Consider the following 19552-nt stretch of genomic DNA (forward strand, 5'->3'; position numbering starts at 1 on the left):
GGAGGTTGTACATCAAGTTGTCATCCCTCGTGTTTGTAGGCAGGATATCATTAGAGTGGCTCATGATTCCAGTTTGGCAGGACACCTTGGAGTGAGGAAGACTGTGGCACGCATTTTGAAACACTTCTACTGGCCAGGTATCTTCAGGGATGTTTCCTGGTATTGTAAGTCTTGTCACACCTGTCAAGTTGTGGGGAAGTGTAATCAGACCAAAAAGGTTGCACCTCTAGTTCCCATTCCTCCTTTTGAGGCGCCTTTCACCCGTGTGTTGGTGGATATTGTGGGCCCTCTTCCTAAGACTTCTTCAGGATTTTCTTATGTGTTGACCCTGATTGATATGGCTACTCGTTATCCTGAAGCCATTCCACTTAGAAATATCTCAGCAAAGAACGTGGTTAAGGAAATGCTAGGGTTCTTCACAAAGTTTGGTCTGCCCAAGGAGGTACAGTCAGACCGGGGAAGTAATTTCATGTCAAATGTTTTCAAGCAGTCTCTGAAAGAGTTGGGCATCACCCAGATCACGTCTTCAGCTTACCATCCCCAGACCCAAGGAGCGTTGGAGAGATATCATCAAACACTCAAATCGATGCTCAAGAAATACTGTTTGGAACATCAGAAAGACTGGGATAAAGGTCTTCCATTCGTTGTATTTGCCGCAAGAGAATCTCCAAATGAATCACTGGGCTTCTCACCTTTTGAACTACTGTTTGGCCATGAAGTAAGAGGACCCCTTAAGCTACTCAAGGAATGCTGGCTGTCGGAGGAAGATGACGTCAACCTGCTGGAGTATGTGATGAAGTTCAAAGAACGGCTGTCCACTGCTTTACAGCTGGCGAGAGAGAATTTAGGAGCTGCTCAGGAGAAGATGAAGACTTGGTATGATAAGAAGTCCAGGTTACGCCACTTTCAGCCAGGAGATCAGGTTTTGATTCTGCTACCAGTGCATGGGCAACCTCTTCAAGCCAAGTTTAGTGGTCCTTATTTCGTGGAGAAGAAACTCAGTGATGTCAACTATGTCATCGCCACACCAGATCGTAGAAAGAACAAGCAACTTTGTCACATCAACATGCTAAAGTTATATCACAGGCGGGACGAAAATAATCCAGTCTGCACTGTAGCTGTTCCACCCGAGTCTGCAAGTGAAGCTCTCCCATGCAGTATGAGCCTGAGTGATAGTTTGGGGAAGAATCCTGATATCATGAATGATCTCCAGACTAAGCTTTCTCATCTACCTCCCGAGGAAAGGCAGGAGTTTTCGGCATTACTGCAGGAGTACCCGCAAGTGTTCCGTGCTACTCCAGGAAGAACCACTGTGTTGATGCATGATGTCGATGTTGGAGACGCAAAGCCAATTAAACTGCCTCCTTACCGTGTGAACCCAGTGAAAGTTCCTCTCATCCAGAAGGAGCTTGGCTACCTGTTGGACCACAAGATGATTGAGCCCTGTCAGAGCGAGTGGAGTTCTCCTGTCACTCTAGTCCCTAAGCCAGGTGGGTCACAGCGGCTTTGCATCGACTACAGACGTGTTAATCAGATAACCAAAACAGACACTTACCCTCTCCCTCGCGTGGAAGATTGCATAGACAAGATCGGAAAGGCTAGGTACATAAGTAAGTTTGATTTGTTAAAGGGATACTGGCAAGTACCTATGACTGAACGTGCTAGGGAGATCTCATGTTTTGTAACACTAGGAAAGACTTTTGCATGTTCTGTAATGCCATATGGTATGAAGAATGCACCAGCCACATTTCAGAAGCTCATGAATGTTGTAACAGAGGGTTTGGCAGGGTGTGTTGTTTATATTGATGATGTATTAATCTTCAGTGACAACTGGAAAGATCACCTATGCCATGTCAGTAAATTTCTTGAGCGTTTGGTTCAGGCTAATCTTGTAGCTAATTTATCAAAGTGTGAGTTTGGTCAAGCTAAAGTTCAGTACCTTGGGTATGTAATTGGTGATGGACATGTTGCACCACCAGCAGCTAAGGTTCAGGTTATAAGTGATCTTCCCAGACCTAAAAGTAGGAAAGAGCTACAAAGATTTTTGGGAATGGTAGGTTATTACAGGAGATTTGTTCTTAACTTTTCAATTCTTGTATCACCACTTACAGACCTACTGAAAAAGGGAGTTAAATTTGTCTGGACCGATAACTGTGAATCCTCTTTCAACAAACTTAAAGCTATCCTATTAAGTCAGCCAGTGCTCACTACTCCAAATTTTGCTAAGCCTTTTAAGATGGCTGTTGATGCAAGTGATACAGGAGCTGGGGCTGTTTTGCTGCAAGAGGATGATCAGGGTATTGAACACCCTGTATCTTATTACAGTAAGAAGTTCACTCCACCTCAAAAGAACTACTCAACTATTGAGAAAGAGCTTTTGGCCTTGATTTTGGGTTTACAGCATTTTTCATTTTATTTGTGTTCTGGTTTTGACCCCATAGTCATTTATACCGATCATAACCCACTGAAATTCCTTAGTAAGTTTAAAGATAAAAATCAGAGATTGACAAGATGGAGTCTACTTCTTCAGGAGTATTCATTAGACATACAACATGTCAAGGGGAAAGAAAATGTTATTGCAGATTGCTTATCTAGACTTTAGACAGATTGTTTTAGAGTAATAAGAAATTTCCTTTGTAAATTTCTTTTTCTTTGTGGGGAGGTGTTACATAGCCTATGATTTCATCATCCTTTGTGTAATTCTAACGTACAGTGTGCTGCCTGTTTGATCACGAGCGTGTTCTACCTCACTCCCCCCCTTCTACCGTTATAGTAGAGTAAGTCGTTCTTTCTGTTGTTCAGAGCAGGATTGTCAACTCTTTGTCCCCTATGGCTTCATTTGCGCGTCCTTCTTACAAGTTGTATCAAGCTCTGCCGGCCCCTATATAATGAGCTCAGTCTCTGCATTAATTGCCACTTAGATCTACTCCTCATTTTGTTCACATCTCTGTCCTCCCCTGTACAGTTATTATTGTGAGTGCTCAGGAAGTCTCCAACCATCTAGCAGCTGTGTAATTTGAGTATAAGTGTTATTGCATTTTGTTCTTGTACTGTGTAGCGTGAGTTGTTAATTTGTGGGCCTAGTGAGGTTTTTGTAGTTCGTGTAAGATTCTTATTGTTAGCCATTGTTCATAATAGTTTGTATCTGTAATAATTTATCTTGCATTAACTGAGCATTACCCAGTGTATTTTCATTTTATCAGGGCTGACTTAGATAAATTTACTCTTGCTAATTTCGTGTTAATAGAGGCTATTTGCAGTTAACCATATATTTAACCTGTTTTTTGCCATTACATTATCCTTATGAGTCCTGAATGTTTTGTTGTTAGTTTGAGCATTAAACTTTAACTTGTAATTTTACCTAACTCTTTTGTTTTGAACCTGGAACTTTACGGGACAGTAGTGATTTTTAGTATTCTCACTTAAAGTGTACATTATCTTTCTCTGTTCCGTAACATAAATTTGGCGACCTCTTATCAGGATATTCAGGATATTATCATAAGGATATTGCTTGATATTTTGTGACTGTGATTTATTCATGATGTCTACTATTACTACGCTTGATGAAGCCAAAGATTTTTTGTCAAATGTGCAAACAGTGTGTGATGTAGAAAACAGAACAAAGAATGAACTTAAGCTTGTTGCTCAACAATTGGGAATTGCTGTTCGCTCTCATCATTCTAAAGATCAAATTGTTGACATGATTAATGAAAGCTTGTTTAATGTAACTCCTCCAAATGAGCAAACGCAGATTGAATTAGCTAAGTTACAGCTAGCCCTGCAGGAGGCTCGTGTGAAGGAAGCTGAATTTCAAGCACGTGCTAAGGAGGCTGAGTCTCAGGCTAAGGAGGCGGAGTCTCATGCTAAGGAGGCTGAGTTTCAGGCTCGTGCTAAGGAGGCTGAGGCACAAGTTGAAATTGCTAGGATTCAGGCAGACCATGAGTATCGCATGAAACAAGGTGGAACTGGATCATCTAGCTCTGATGATTTTGATGTGGCTAAAAATGTTAAACTTGTCCCTCCTTTTAATGAATCTGATTTAACAAAGTATTTTCAGTTGTTTGAGAGGGTAGCTACAGGTTTTAATTGGCCCAAAAAGTATTGGCCAGTACTCCTTCAAACTGTTCTCACCGGTAAAGCTCAAGTAACTTATGCATCTTTGCCTCAGGATCAATCTGATAATTATGATGTAGTTAAGAGCTTGATTCTTAAGGCCTATGAGCTTGTTCCTGAAGCCTATAGAGTAAAATTTAGGACAACTTACAAGCAAGATAAGCAATCCCATGTTGAGTATGCAAAAATCAAAGAAGATCTGTTAGAGCAGTGGTTAAATTCTAAGAATGTGGATTCTGATTTTGGTAAATTTAAGCAGATGATTTTGCTGGAGGACTTCAAGAGGTGTATTTATAAAGATGTAAGCCTATATCTTGATGAGAAAAGAATAGATAATTTGTCTGATGCTGCAGTTTTAGCTGATGAATATGTTCTCACTCACAAGAGATATTCTAAAGAAAAAGGGAAAGCTGAGAGTAAGTACGTTGCCTCTACTCAGAGTACAGGTAACAGGAAAGAGAATAAAGATGATGTTTCTCAGGAAGTAAATACCAGCTCCACCTCTAGATTTCAGAAAAGTAAATGTACTTATTGTAGTAAGCTTGGTCATACTACGGAGAAATGTTTCAGGAGACAGCGTGATGTGAACAAAAAGGAGTCTTTAAATATTCAGTCAATTGGTCTAGTGTCCACCCTTGAGAGTTCCCAGAATTCTTTAACTGAGTTAACTGAACCTGCTTTGAGGGGTAAATTAAATTCTCATGATGGAGCTCCTCTTTTGAGCAGTAACGTGGGTGACACTCTCAAGAGTTCATGTGCTAATTTCCTGTCTGATGGTTTTGTCAGTCCTCTGGACAGTAATGACAGGAAATCAGTTAAAATATATCGTGATACAGGTGCTTGCCAATCCCTTATGCTGACCAGTGTTCTAGGCTCTAATGTTAATTCCTCTGATGAAACTGTAATCTTACAAGGTGTAGGGAATAATTACTTCTCTGTCCCTCTGTGCAGAGTGAATTTAGAGTCTGGTTTTGCTAATGGTTCCGTTATGGTTGGGTTGGTTGAGACACTCCCAATGTCAGGTGTAACTTTCTTACTTGGAAATGATATTGGTGGAAGTCAAGTGTGTCCAGCTCCTCAGTTGTCTAGTGAGCCAGTGGCTGCGACCCAGGATTGTGATGTCCCTGATGTGTTCCCTGCATGTGCTGTCACTAGGGCTAAGTCTAAAGTTACTGGTGATTTAGAGGATAATGATGATGATGATGTTATCCTAGCTGACACTTTTCTTGCTAATTTGGACCACTCACCAGATGAGGCAGTACCCCGTAGTGTTGATAATTTGTCTCGTCAAGAGTTGGTTGAGTTGCAGGTTGCTGACCCTGAGTTGAAAGGTCTAGCTAACTCTGCTTGCAGTGAGGAAGAGTCAGCTGGTGCTTCTACTTGTTATTATATAAAGTCAGGAGTACTTATGAGGAAGTGGAGACCCCCAACAGTATCAGCCGACTGTGAATGGGAGGTTGTACATCAAGTTGTCATCCCTCGTGTTTGTAGGCAGGATATCATTAGAGTGGCTCATGATTCCAGTTTGGCAGGACACCTTGGAGTGAGGAAGACTGTGGCACGCATTTTGAAACACTTCTACTGGCCAGGTATCTTCAGGGATGTTTCCTGGTATTGTAAGTCTTGTCACACCTGTCAAGTTGTGGGGAAGTGTAATCAGACCGAAAAGGTTGCACCTCTAGTTCCCATTCCTCCTTTTGAGGCGCCTTTCACCCGTGTGTTGGTGGATATTGTGGGCCCTCTTCCTAAGACTTCTTCAGGATTTTCTTATGTGTTGACCCTGATTGATATGGCTACTCGTTATCCTGAAGCCATTCCACTTAGAAATATCTCAGCAAAGAACGTGGTTAAGGAAATGCTAGGGTTCTTCACAAAGTTTGGTCTGCCCAAGGAGGTACAGTCAGACCGGGAAGTAATTTCATGTCAAATGTTTTCAAGCAGTCTCTGAAAGAGTTGGGCATCACCCAGATCACGTCTTCAGCTTACCATCCCCAGACCCAAGGAGCGTTGGAGAGATATCATCAAACACTCAAATCGATGCTCAAGAAATACTGTTTGGAACATCAGAAAGACTGGGATAAAGGTCTTCCATTCGTTGTATTTGCCGCAAGAGAATCTCCAAATGAATCACTGGGCTTCTCACCTTTTGAACTACTGTTTGGCCATGAAGTAAGAGGACCCCTTAAGCTACTCAAGGAATGCTGGCTGTCGGAGGAAGATGACGTCAACCTGCTGGAGTATGTGATGAAGTTCAAAGAACGGCTGTCCACTGCTTTACAGCTGGCGAGAGAGAATTTAGGAGCTGCTCAGGAGAAGATGAAGACTTGGTATGATAAGAAGTCCAGGTTACGCCACTTTCAGCCAGGAGATCAGGTTTTGATTCTGCTACCAGTGCATGGGCAACCTCTTCAAGCCAAGTTTAGTGGTCCTTATTTCGTGGAGAAGAAACTCAGTGATGTCAACTATGTCATCGCCACACCAGATCGTAGAAAGAACAAGCAACTATGTCACATCAACATGCTAAAGTTATATCACAGGCGGGACGAAAATAATCCAGTCTGCACTGTAGCTGTTCCACCCGAGTCTGCAAGTGAAGCTCTCCCATGCAGTATGAGCCTGAGTGATAGTTTGGGGAAGAATCCTGATATCATGAATGATCTCCAGACTAAGCTTTCTCATCTACCTCCCGAGGAAAGGCAGGAGTTTTCGGCATTACTGCAGGAGTACCCGCAAGTGTTCCGTGCTACTCCAGGAAGAACCACTGTGTTGATGCATGATGTCGATGTTGGAGACGCAAAGCCAATTAAACTGCCTCCTTACCGTGTGAACCCAGTGAAAGTTCCTCTCATCCAGAAGGAGCTTGGCTACCTGTTGGACCACAAGATGATTGAGCCCTGTCAGAGCGAGTGGAGTTCTCCTGTCACTCTAGTCCCTAAGCCAGGTGGGTCACAGCGGCTTTGCATCGACTACAGACGTGTTAATCAGATAACCAAAACAGACACTTACCCTCTCCCTCGTGTGGAAGATTGCATAGACAAGATCGGAAAGGCTAGGTACATAAGTAAGTTTGATTTGTTAAAGGGATACTGGCAAGTACCTATGACTGAACGTGCTAGGGAGATCTCATGTTTTGTAACACTAGGAAAGACTTTTGCATGTTCTGTAATGCCATATGGTATGAAGAATGCACCAGCCACATTTCAGAAGCTCATGAATGTTGTAACAGAGGGTTTGGCAGGGTGTGTTGTTTATATTGATGATGTATTAATCTTCAGTGACAACTGGAAAGATCACCTATGCCATGTCAGTAAATTTCTTGAGCGTTTGGTTCAGGCTAATCTTGTAGCTAATTTATCAAAGTGTGAGTTTGGTCAAGCTAAAGTTCAGTACCTTGGGTATGTAATTGGTGATGGACATGTTGCACCACCAGCAGCTAAGGTTCAGGTTATAAGTGATCTTCCCAGACCTAAAAGTAGGAAAGAGCTACAAAGATTTTTGGGAATGGTAGGTTATTACATGAGATTTGTTCTTAACTTTTCAATTCTTGTATCACCACTTACAGACCTACTGAAAAAGGGAGTTAAATTTGTCTGGACCGATAACTGTGAATCCTCTTTCAACAAACTTAAAGCTATCCTATTAAGTCAGCCAGTGCTCGCTACTCCAAATTTTGCTAAGCCTTTTAAGATGGCTGTTGATGCAAGTGATACAGGAGCTGGGGCTGTTTTGCTGCAAGAGGATGATCAGGGTATTGAACACCCTGTATCTTATTACAGTAAGAAGTTCACTCCACCTCAAAAGAACTACTCAACTATTGAGAAAGAGCTTTTGGCCTTGATTTTGGGTTTACAGCATTTTTCATTTTATTTGTGTTCTGGTTTTGACCCCATAGTCATTTATACCGATCATAACCCACTGAAATTCCTTAGTAAGTTTAAAGATAAAAATCAGAGATTGACAAGATGGAGTCTACTTCTTCAGGAGTATTCATTAGACATACAACATGTCAAGGGGAAAGAAAATGTTATTGCAGATTGCTTATCTAGACTTTAGACAGATTGTTTTAGAGTAATAAGAAATTTCCTTTGTAAATTTCTTTTTCTTTGTGGGGAGGTGTTACATAGCCTATGATTTCATCATCCTTTGTGTAATTCTAACGTACAGTGTGCTGCATGTTTGATCACGAGCGTGTTCTACCTCACTCCCCCCCTTCTACCGTTATAGTAGAGTAAGTCGTTCTTTCTGTTGTTCAGAGCAGGATTGTCAACTCTTTGTCCCCTATGGCTTCATTTGCGCGTCCTTCTTACAAGTTGTATCAAGCTCTGCCGGCCCCTATATAATGAGCTCAGTCTCTGCATTAATTGCCACTTAGATCTACTCCTCATTTTGTTCACATCTCTGTCCTCCCCTGTACAGTTATTATTGTGAGTGCTCAGGAAGTCTCCAACCATCTAGCAGCTGTGTAATTTGAGTATAAGTGTTATTGCATTTTGTTCTTGTACTGTGTAGCATAAGTTGTTAATTTGTGGGCCTAGTGAGGTTTTTGTAGTTCGTGTAAGGTTCTTATTGTCAGCCATCATTAATAATAGTTTGTATCTGTAATAATTTATCTTGCATTAACTGAGCATTATCCAGTGTATTTTCATTTTATCAGGGCTGACTTAGATAAATTTACTCTTGCTAATTTCGTGTTAATAGAGGCTATTTGCAGTTAACCATATATTTAACCTGTTTTTTGCCATTACATTATCCTTATGAGTCCTGAATGTTTTGTTGTTAGTTTGAGCATTAAACTTTAACTTGTAATTTTACCTAACTCTTTTGTTTTGAACCTGGAACTTTACGGGACAGTAGTGATTTTTAGTATTCTCACTTAAAGTGTACATTATCTTTCTCTGTTCCGTAACATAAATTTGGCGACCTCTTATCAGGATATTCAGGATATTATCATAAGGATATTGCTTGATATTTTGTGACTGTGATTTATTCATGATGTCTACTATTACTACGCTTGATGAAGCCAAAGATTTTTTGTCAAATGTGCAAACAGTGTGTGATGTAGAAAACAGAACAAAGAATGAACTTAAGCTTGTTGCTCAACAATTGGGAATTGCTGTTCGCTCTCATCATTCTAAAGATCAAATTGTTGACATGATTAATGAAAGCTTGTTTAATGTAACTCCTCCAAATGAGCAAACGCAGATTGAATTAGCTAAGTTACAGCTAGCCCTGCAGGAGGCTCGTGTGAAGGAAGCTGAATTTCAAGCACGTGCTAAGGAGGCTGAGTCTCAGGCTAAGGAGGCGGAGTTTCAGGCTCGTGCTAAGGAGGCTGAGGCACAAGTTGAAATTGCTAGGATTCAGGCAGACCATGAGTATCGCATGAAACAAGGTGGAACTGGATCATCTAGCTCTGATGATTTTGATGTGGCTAAAAATGTTAAACTTGTCCCTCCTTTTAATGAATCTGATTTAACAAAGTATTTTCAGTTGTTTGAGAGGGTAGCTACAGGTTTTAATTGGCCCAAAAAGTATTGGCCAGTACTCCTTCAAACTGTTCTCACCGGTAAAGCTCAAGTAACTTATGCATCTTTGCCTCAGGATCAATCTGATAATTATGATGTAGTTAAGAGCTTGATTCTTAAGGCCTATGAGCTTGTTCCTGAAGCCTATAGAGTAAAATTTAGGACAACTTACAAGCAAGATAAGCAATCCCATGTTGAGTATGCAAAAATCAAAGAAGATCTGTTAGAGCAGTGGTTAAATTCTAAGAATGTGGATTCTGATTTTGGTAAATTTAAGCAGATGATTTTGCTGGAGGACTTCAAGAGGTGTATTTATAAAGATGTAAGCCTATATCTTGATGAGAAAAGAATAGATAATTTGTCTGATGCTGCAGTTTTAGCTGATGAATATGTTCTCACTCACAAGAGATATTCTAAAGAAAAAGGGAAAGCTGAGAGTAAGTACGTTGCCTCTACTCAGAGTACAGGTAACAGGAAAGAGAATAAAGATGATGTTTCTCAGGAAGTAAATACCAGCTCCACCTCTAGATTTCAGAAAAGTAAATGTACTTATTGTAGTAAGCTTGGTCATACTACGGAGAAATGTTTCAGGAGACAGCGTGATGTGAACAAAAAGGAGTCTTTAAATATTCAGTCAATTGGTCTAGTGTCCACCCTTGAGAGTTCCCAGAATTCTTTAACTGAGTTAACTGAACCTGCTTTGAGGGGTAAATTAAATTCTCATGATGGAGCTCCTCTTTTGAGCAGTAACGTGGGTGACACTCTCAAGAGTTCATGTGCTAATTTCCTGTCTGATGGTTTTGTCAGTCCTCTGGACAGTAATGACAGGAAATCAGTTAAAATATATCGTGATACAGGTGCTTGCCAATCCCTTATGCTGACCAGTGTTCTAGGCTCTAATGTTAATTCCTCTGATGAAACTGTAATCTTACAAGGTGTAGGGAATAATTACTTCTCTGTCCCTCTGTGCAGAGTGAATTTAGAGTCTGGTTTTGCTAATGGTTCCGTTATGGTTGGGTTGGTTGAGACACTCCCAATGTCAGGTGTAACTTTCTTACTTGGAAATGATATTGGTGGAAGTCAAGTGTGTCCAGCTCCTCAGTTGTCTAGTGAGCCAGTGGCTGCGACCCAGGATTGTGATGTCCCTGATGTGTTCCCTGCATGTGCTGTCACTAGGGCTAAGTCTAAAGTTACTGGTGATTTAGAGGATAATGATGATGATGATGTTATCCTAGCTGACACTTTTCTTGCTAATTTGGACCACTCACCAGATGAGGCAGTACCCCGTAGTGTTGATAATTTGTCTCGTCAAGAGTTGGTTGAGTTGCAGGTTGCTGACCCTGAGTTGAAAGGTCTAGCTAACTCTGCTTGCAGTGAGGAAGAGTCAGCTGGTGCTTCTACTTGTTATTATATAAAGTCAGGAGTACTTATGAGGAAGTGGAGACCCCCAGCAGTATCAGCCGACTGTGAATGGGAGGTTGTACATCAAGTTGTCATCCCTCGTGTTTGTAGGCAGGATATCATTAGAGTGGCTCATGATTCCAGTTTGGCAGGACACCTTGGAGTGAGGAAGACTGTGGCACGCATTTTGAAACACTTCTACTGGCCAGGTATCTTCAGGGATGTTTCCTGGTATTGTAAGTCTTGTCACACCTGTCAAGTTGTGGGGAAGTGTAATCAGACCGAAAAGGTTGCACCTCTAGTTCCCATTCCTCCTTTTGAGGCGCCTTTCACCCGTGTGTTGGTGGATATTGTGGGCCCTCTTCCTAAGACTTCTTCAGGATTTTCTTATGTGTTGACCCTGATTGATATGGCTACTCGTTATCCTGAAGCCATTCCACTTAGAAATATCTCAGCAAAGAACGTGGTTAAGGAAATGCTAGGGTTCTTCACAAAGTTTGGTCTGCCCAAGGAGGTACAGTCAGACCGGGGAAGTAATTTCATGTCAAATGTTTTCAAGCAGTCTCTGAAAGAGTTGGGCATCACCCAGATCACGTCTTCAGCTTACCATCCCCAGACCCAAGGAGCGTTGGAGAGATATCATCAAACACTCAAATCGATGCTCAAGAAATACTGTTTGGAACATCAGAAAGACTGGGATAAAGGTCTTCCATTCGTTGTATTTGCCGCAAGAGAATCTCCAAATGAATCACTGGGCTTCTCACCTTTTGAACTACTGTTTGGCCATGAAGTAAGAGGACCCCTTAAGCTACTCAAGGAATGCTGGCTGTCGGAGGAAGATGACGTCAACCTGCTGGAGTATGTGATGAAGTTCAAAGAACGGCTGTCCACTGCTTTACAGCTGGCGAGAGAGAATTTAGGAGCTGCTCAGGAGAAGATGAAGACTTGGTATGATAAGAAGTCCAGGTTACGCCACTTTCAGCCAGGAGATCAGGTTTTGATTCTGCTACCAGTGCATGGGCAACCTCTTCAAGCCAAGTTTAGTGGTCCTTATTTCGTGGAGAAGAAACTCAGTGATGTCAACTATGTCATCGCCACACCAGATCGTAGAAAGAACAAGCAACTTTGTCACATCAACATGCTAAAGTTATATCACAGGCGGGACGAAAATAATCCAGTCTGCACTGTAGCTGTTCCACCCGAGTCTGCAAGTGAAGCTCTCCCATGCAGCATGAGCCTGAGTGATAGTTTGGGGAAGAATCCTGATATCATGAATGATCTCCAGACTAAGCTTTCTCATCTACCTCCCGAGGAAAGGCAGGAGTTTTCGGCATTACTGCAGGAGTACCCGCAAGTGTTCCGTGCTACTCCAGGAAGAACCACTGTGTTGATGCATGATGTCGATGTTGGAGACGCAAAGCCAATTAAACTGCCTCCTTACCGTGTGAACCCAGTGAAAGTTCCTCTCATCCAGAAGGAGCTTGGCTACCTGTTGGACCACAAGATGATTGAGCCCTGTCAGAGCGAGTGGAGTTCTCCTGTCACTCTAGTCCCTAAGCCAGGTGGGTCACAGCGGCTTTGCATCGACTACAGACGTGTTAATCAGATAACCAAAACAGACACTTACCCTCTCCCTCGTGTGGAAGATTGCATAGACAAGATCGGAAAGGCTAGGTACATAAGTAAGTTTGATTTGTTAAAGGGATACTGGCAAGTACCTATGACTGAACGTGCTAGGGAGATCTCATGTTTTGTAACACTAGGAAAGACTTTTGCATGTTCTGTAATGCCATATGGTATGAAGAATGCACCAGCCACATTTCAGAAGCTCATGAATGTTGTAACAGAGGGTTTGGCAGGGTGTGTTGTTTATATTGATGATGTATTAATCTTCAGTGACAACTGGAAAGATCACCTATGCCATGTCAGTAAATTTCTTGAGCGTTTGGTTCAGGCTAATCTTGTAGCTAATTTATCAAAGTGTGAGTTTGGTCAAGCTAAAGTTCAGTACCTTGGGTATGTAATTGGTGATGGACATGTTGCACCACCAGCAGCTAAGGTTCAGGTTATAAGTGATCTTCCCAGACCTAAAAGTAGGAAAGAGCTACAAAGATTTTTGGGAATGGTAGGTTATTACAGGAGATTTGTTCTTAACTTTTCAATTCTTGTATCACCACTTACAGACCTACTGAAAAAGGGAGTTAAATTTGTCTGGACCGATAACTGTGAATCCTCTTTCAACAAACTTAAAGCTATCCTATTAAGTCAGCCAGTGCTCGCTACTCCAAATTTTGCTAAGCCTTTTAAGATGGCTGTTGATGCAAGTGATACAGGAGCTGGGGCTGTTTTGCTGCAAGAGGATGATCAGGGTATTGAACACCCTGTATCTTATTACAGTAAGAAGTTCACTCCACCTCAAAAGAACTACTCAACTACTGTATTGAGAAAGAGCTTTTGGCCTTGATTTTGGGTTTACAGCATTTTTCATTTTATTTGTGTTCTGGTTTTGACCCCATAGTCATTTATACCGATCATAACCCACTGAAATTCCTTAGTAAGTTTAAAGATAAAAATCAGAGATTGACAAGATGGAGTCTACTTCTTCAGGAGTATTCATTAGACATACAACATGTCAAGGGGAAAGAAAATGTTATTGCAGATTGCTTATCTAGACTTTAGACAGATTGTTTTAGAGTAATAAGAAATTTCCTTTGTAAATTTCTTTTTCTTTGTGGGGAGGTGTTACATAGCCTATGATTTCATCATCCTTTGTGTAATTCTAACGTACAGTGTGCTGCATGTTTGATCACGAGCGTGTTCTACCTCACTCCCCCTTCCTCCCGTTATAGTAGAGTAAGTCGTTCTTTCTGTTGTTCAGAGCAGGATTGTCAACTCTTTGTCCCCATGGCTTCATTTGCGCGTCCTTCTTACAAGTTGTATCAAGCTCTGCCGGCCCCTATATAATGAGCTCAGTCTCTGCATTAATTGCCACTTAGATCTACTCCTCATTTTGTTCACATCTCTGTCCTCCCCTGTACAGTTATTATTGTGAGTGCTCAGGAAGTCTCCAACCATCTAGCAGCTGTGTAATTTGAGTATAAGTGTTATTGCATTTTGTTCTTGTACTGTGTAGCATAAGTTGTTAATTTGTGGGCCTAGTGAGGTTTTTGTAGTTCGTGTAAGGTTCTTATTGTCAGCCATCATTAATAATAGTTTGTATCTGTAATAATTTATCTTGCATTAACTGAGCATTACCCAGTGTATTTTCATTTTATCAGGGCTGACTTAGATAAATTTACTCTTGCTAATTTCGTGTTAATAGAGGCTATTTGCAGTTAACCATATATTTAACCTGTTTTTTGCCATTACATTATCCTTATGAGTCCTGAATGTTTTGTTGTTAGTTTGAGCATTAAACTTTAACTTGTAATTTTACCTAACTCTTTTGTTTTGAACCTGGAACTTTACGGGACAGTAGTGATTTTTAGTATTCTCACTTAAAGTGTACATTATCTTTCTCTGTTCCGTAACATAAATTTGGCGACCTCTTATCAGGATATTCAGGATATTATCATAAGGATATTGCTTGATATTTTGTGACTGTGATTTATTCATGATGTCTACTATTACTACGCTTGATGAAGCCAAAGATTTTTTGTCAAATGTGCAAACAGTGTGTGATGTAGAAAACAGAACAAAGAATGAACTTAAGCTTGTTGCTCAACAATTGGGAATTGCTGTTCGCTCTCATCATTCTAAAGATCAAATTGTTGACATGATTAATGAAAGCTTGTTTAATGTAACTCCTCCAAATGAGCAAACGCAGATTGAATTAGCTAAGTTACAGCTAGCCCTGCAGGAGGCTCGTGTGAAGGAAGCTGAATTTCAAGCACGTGCTAAGGAGGCTGAGTCTCAGGCTAAGGAGGCGGAGTTTCAGGCTCGTGCTAAGGAGGCTGAGGCACAAGTTGAAATTGCTAGGATTCAGGCAGACCATGAGTATCGCATGAAACAAGGTGGAACTGGATCATCTAGCTCTGATGATTTTGATGTGGCTAAAAATGTTAAACTTGTCCCTCCTTTTAATGAATCTGATTTAACAAAGTATTTTCAGTTGTTTGAGAGGGTAGCTACAGGTTTTAATTGGCCCAAAAAGTATTGGCCAGTACTCCTTCAAACTGTTCTCACCGGTAAAGCTCAAGTAACTTATGCATCTTTGCCTCAGGATCAATCTGATAATTATGATGTAGTTAAGAGCTTGATTCTTAAGGCCTATGAGCTTGTTCCTGAAGCCTATAGAGTAAAATTTAGGACAACTTACAAGCAAGATAAGCAATCCCATGTTGAGTATGCAAAAATCAAAGAAGATCTGTTAGAGCAGTGGTTAAATTCTAAGAATGTGGATTCTGATTTTGGTAAATTTAAGCAGATGATTTTGCTGGAGGACTTCAAGAGGTGTATTTATAAAGATGTAAGCCTATATCTTGATGAGAAAAGAATAGATAATTTGTCTGATGCTGCAGTTTTAGCTGATGAATATGTTCTCACTCACAAGAGATATTCTAAAGAAAAAGGAAAGCTGAGAGTAAGTACGTTGCCTCTACTCAGAGTACAGGTAACAGGAAAGAGAATAAAGATGATGTTTCTCAGGAAGTAAATACCAGCTCCACCTCTAGATTTCAGAAAAGTAAATGTACTTATTGTAGTAAGCTTGGTCATACTACGGAGAAATGTTTCAGGAGACAGCGTGATGTGAACAAAAAGGAGTCTTTAAATATTCAGTCAATTGGTCTAGTGTCCACCCTTGAGAGTTCCCAGAATTCTTTAACTGAGTTAACTGAACCTGCTTTGAGGGGTAAATTAAATTCTCATGATGGAGCTCCTCTTTTGAGCAGTAACGTGGGTGACACTCTCAAGAGTTCATGTGCTAATTTCCTGTCTGATGGTTTTGTCAGTCCTCTGGACAGTAATGACAGGAAATCAGTTAAAATATATCGTGATACAGGTGCTTGCCAATCCCTTATGCTGACCAGTGTTCTAGGCTCTAATGTTAATTCCTCTGATGAAACTGTAATCTTACAAGGTGTAGGGAATAATTACTTCTCTGTCCCTCTGTGCAGAGTGAATTTAGAGTCTGGTTTTGCTAATGGTTCCGTTATGGTTGGGTTGGTTGAGACACTCCCAATGTCAGGTGTAACTTTCTTACTTGGAAATGATATTGGTGGAAGTCAAGTGTGTCCAGCTCCTCAGTTGTCTAGTGAGCCAGTGGCTGCGACCCAGGATTGTGATGTCCCTGATGTGTTCCCTGCATGTGCTGTCACTAGGGCTAAGTCTAAAGTTACTGGTGATTTAGAGGATAATGATGATGATGATGTTATCCTAGCTGACACTTTTCTTGCTAATTTGGACCACTCACCAGATGAGGCAGTACCCCGTAGTGTTGATAATTTGTCTCGTCAAGAGTTGGTTGAGTTGCAGGTTGCTGACCCTGAGTTGAAAGGTCTAGCTAACTCTGCTTGCAGTGAGGAAGAGTCAGCTGGTGCTTCTACTTGTTATTATATAAAGTCAGGAGTACTTATGAGGAAGTGGAGACCCCCAGCAGTATCAGCCGACTGTGAATGGGAGGTTGTACATCAAGTTGTCATCCCTCGTGTTTGTAGGCAGGATATCATTAGAGTGGCTCATGATTCCAGTTTGGCAGGACACCTTGGAGTGAGGAAGACTGTGGCACGCATTTTGAAACACTTCTACTGGCCAGGTATCTTCAGGGATGTTTCCTGGTATTGTAAGTCTTGTCACACCTGTCAAGTTGTGGGGAAGTGTAATCAGACCGAAAAGGTTGCACCTCTAGTTCCCATTCCTCCTTTTGAGGCGCCTTTCACCCGTGTGTTGGTGGATATTGTGGGCCCTCTTCCTAAGACTTCTTCAGGATTTTCTTATGTGTTGACCCTGATTGATATGGCTACTCGTTATCCTGAAGCCATTCCACTTAGAAATATCTCAGCAAAGAACGTGGTTAAGGAAATGCTAGGGTTCTTCACAAAGTTTGGTCTGCCCAAGGAGGTACAGTCAGACCGGGGAAGTAATTTCATGTCAAATGTTTTCAAGCAGTCTCTGAAAGAGTTGGGCATCACCCAGATCACGTCTTCAGCTTACCATCCCCAGACCCAAGGAGCGTTGGAGAGATATCATCAAACACTCAAATCGATGCTCAAGAAATACTGTTTGGAACATCAGAAAGACTGGGATAAAGGTCTTCCATTCGTTGTATTTGCCGCAAGAGAATCTCCAAATGAATCACTGGGCTTCTCACCTTTTGAACTACTGTTTGGCCATGAAGTAAGAGGACCCCTTAAGCTACTCAAGGAATGCTGGCTGTCGGAGGAAGATGACGTCAACCTGCTGGAGTATGTGATGAAGTTCAAAGAACGGCTGTCCACTGCTTTACAGCTGGCGAGAGAGAATTTAGGAGCTGCTCAGGAGAAGATGAAGACTTGGTATGATAAGAAGTCCAGGTTACGCCACTTTCAGCCAGGAGATCAGGTTTTGATTCTGCTACCAGTGCATGGGCAACCTCTTCAAGCCAAGTTTAGTGGTCCTTATTTCGTGGAGAAGAAACTCAGTGATGTCAACTATGTCATCGCCACACCAGATCGTAGAAAGAACAAGCAACTATGTCACATCAACATGCTAAAGTTATATCACAGGCGGGACGAAAATAATCCAGTCTGCACTGTAGCTGTTCCACCCGAGTCTGCAAGTGAAGCTCTCCCATGCAGCATGAGCCTGAGTGATAGTTTGGGGAAGAATCCTGATATCATGAATGATCTCCAGACTAAGCTTTCTCATCTACCTCCCGAGGAAAGGCAGGAGTTTTCGGCATTACTGCAGGAGTACCCGCAAGTGTTCCGTGCTACTCCAGGAAGAACCACTGTGTTGATGCATGATGTCGATGTTGGAGACGCAAAGCCAATTAAACTGCCTCCTTACCGTGTGAACCCAGTGAAAGTTCCTCTCATCCAGAAGGAGCTTGGCTACCTGTTGGACCACAAGATGATTGAGCCCTGTCAGAGCGAGTGGAGTTCTCCTGTCACTCTGGTCCCTAAGCCAGGTGGGTCACAGCGGCTTTGCATCGACTACAGACGTGTTAATCAGATAACCAAAACAGACACTTACCCTCTCCCTCGTGTGGAAGATTGCATAGACAAGATCGGAAAGGCTAGGTACATAAGTAAGTTTGATTTGTTAAAGGGATACTGGCAAGTACCTATGACTGAACGTGCTAGGGAGATCTCATGTTTTGTAACACTAGGAAAGACTTTTGCATGTTCTGTAATGCCATATGGTATGAAGAATGCACCAGCCACATTTCAGAAGCTCATGAATGTTGTAACAGAGGGTTTGGCAGGGTGTGTTGTTTATATTGATGATGTATTAATCTTCAGTGACAACTGGAAAGATCACCTATGCCATGTCAGTAAATTTCTTGAGCGTTTAGTTCAGACTAATCTTGTAGCTAATTTATCAATGTGTGAGTTTGGTCAAGCTAAAGTTCAGTACCTTGGGTATGTAATTGGTGATGGACATGTTGCACCACCAGCAGCTAAGGTTCAGGTTATAAGTGATCTTCCCAGACCTAAAAGTAGGAAAGAGCTACAAAGATTTTTGGGAATGGTAGATTATTACCGGAGATTTGTTCTTAACTTTTCAATTCTTGTATCACCACTTACAGACCTACTGAAAAAGGGAGTTAAATTTGTCTGGACCGATAACTGTGAATCCTCTTTCAACAAACTTAAAGCTATCCTATTAAGTCAGCCAGTGCTTGCTACTCCAAATTTTGCTAAGCCTTTTAAGATGGCTGTTGACGCAAGTGATACAGGAGCTGGGGCTGTTTTGCTGCAAGAGGATGATCAGGGTATTGAACACCCTGTATCTTATTACAGTAAGAAGTTCACTCCACCTCAAAAGAACTACTCAACTATTGAGAAAGAGCTTTTGGCCTTGATTTTGGGTTTACAGCATTTTTCATTTTATTTGTGTTCTGGTTTTGACCCCATAGTCATTTATACCGATCATAACCCACTGAAATTCCTTAGTAAGTTTAAAGATAATAATCAGAGATTGACAAGATGGAGTCTACTTCTTCAGGAGTATTCATTAGACATACAACATGTCAAGGGGAAAGAAAATGTTATTGCAGATTGCTTATCTAGACTTTAGACAGATTGTTTTAGAGTAATAAGAAATTTCCTTTGTAAATTTCTTTTTTCTTTGTGGGGAGGTGTTACATAGCCTATGATTTCATCATCCTTTGTGTAATTCTAACGTACATTATGCTGCATGTTTGATCACGAGCGCGTTCTACCTCACTCCCCCCTTCCTCCCTTATAGTAGAGTAAGTCGTTCTTTCTGTTGTTCAGAGCAGGATTGTCAACTCTTTGTCCCCTATGGCTTCATTTGCGCGTCCTTCTTACAAGTTGTATCAAGCTCTGCCGACCCCTATATAATGAGCTCAG

Source organism: Coenobita brevimanus, chromosome 46 (genome assembly GCF_032717465.1).
Source record: "Coenobita brevimanus isolate Jiangsu-jjx chromosome 46, ASM3271746v2, whole genome shotgun sequence".
In the NCBI taxonomy this organism is placed as follows: Eukaryota; Metazoa; Arthropoda; class Malacostraca; order Decapoda; family Coenobitidae; genus Coenobita; species Coenobita brevimanus.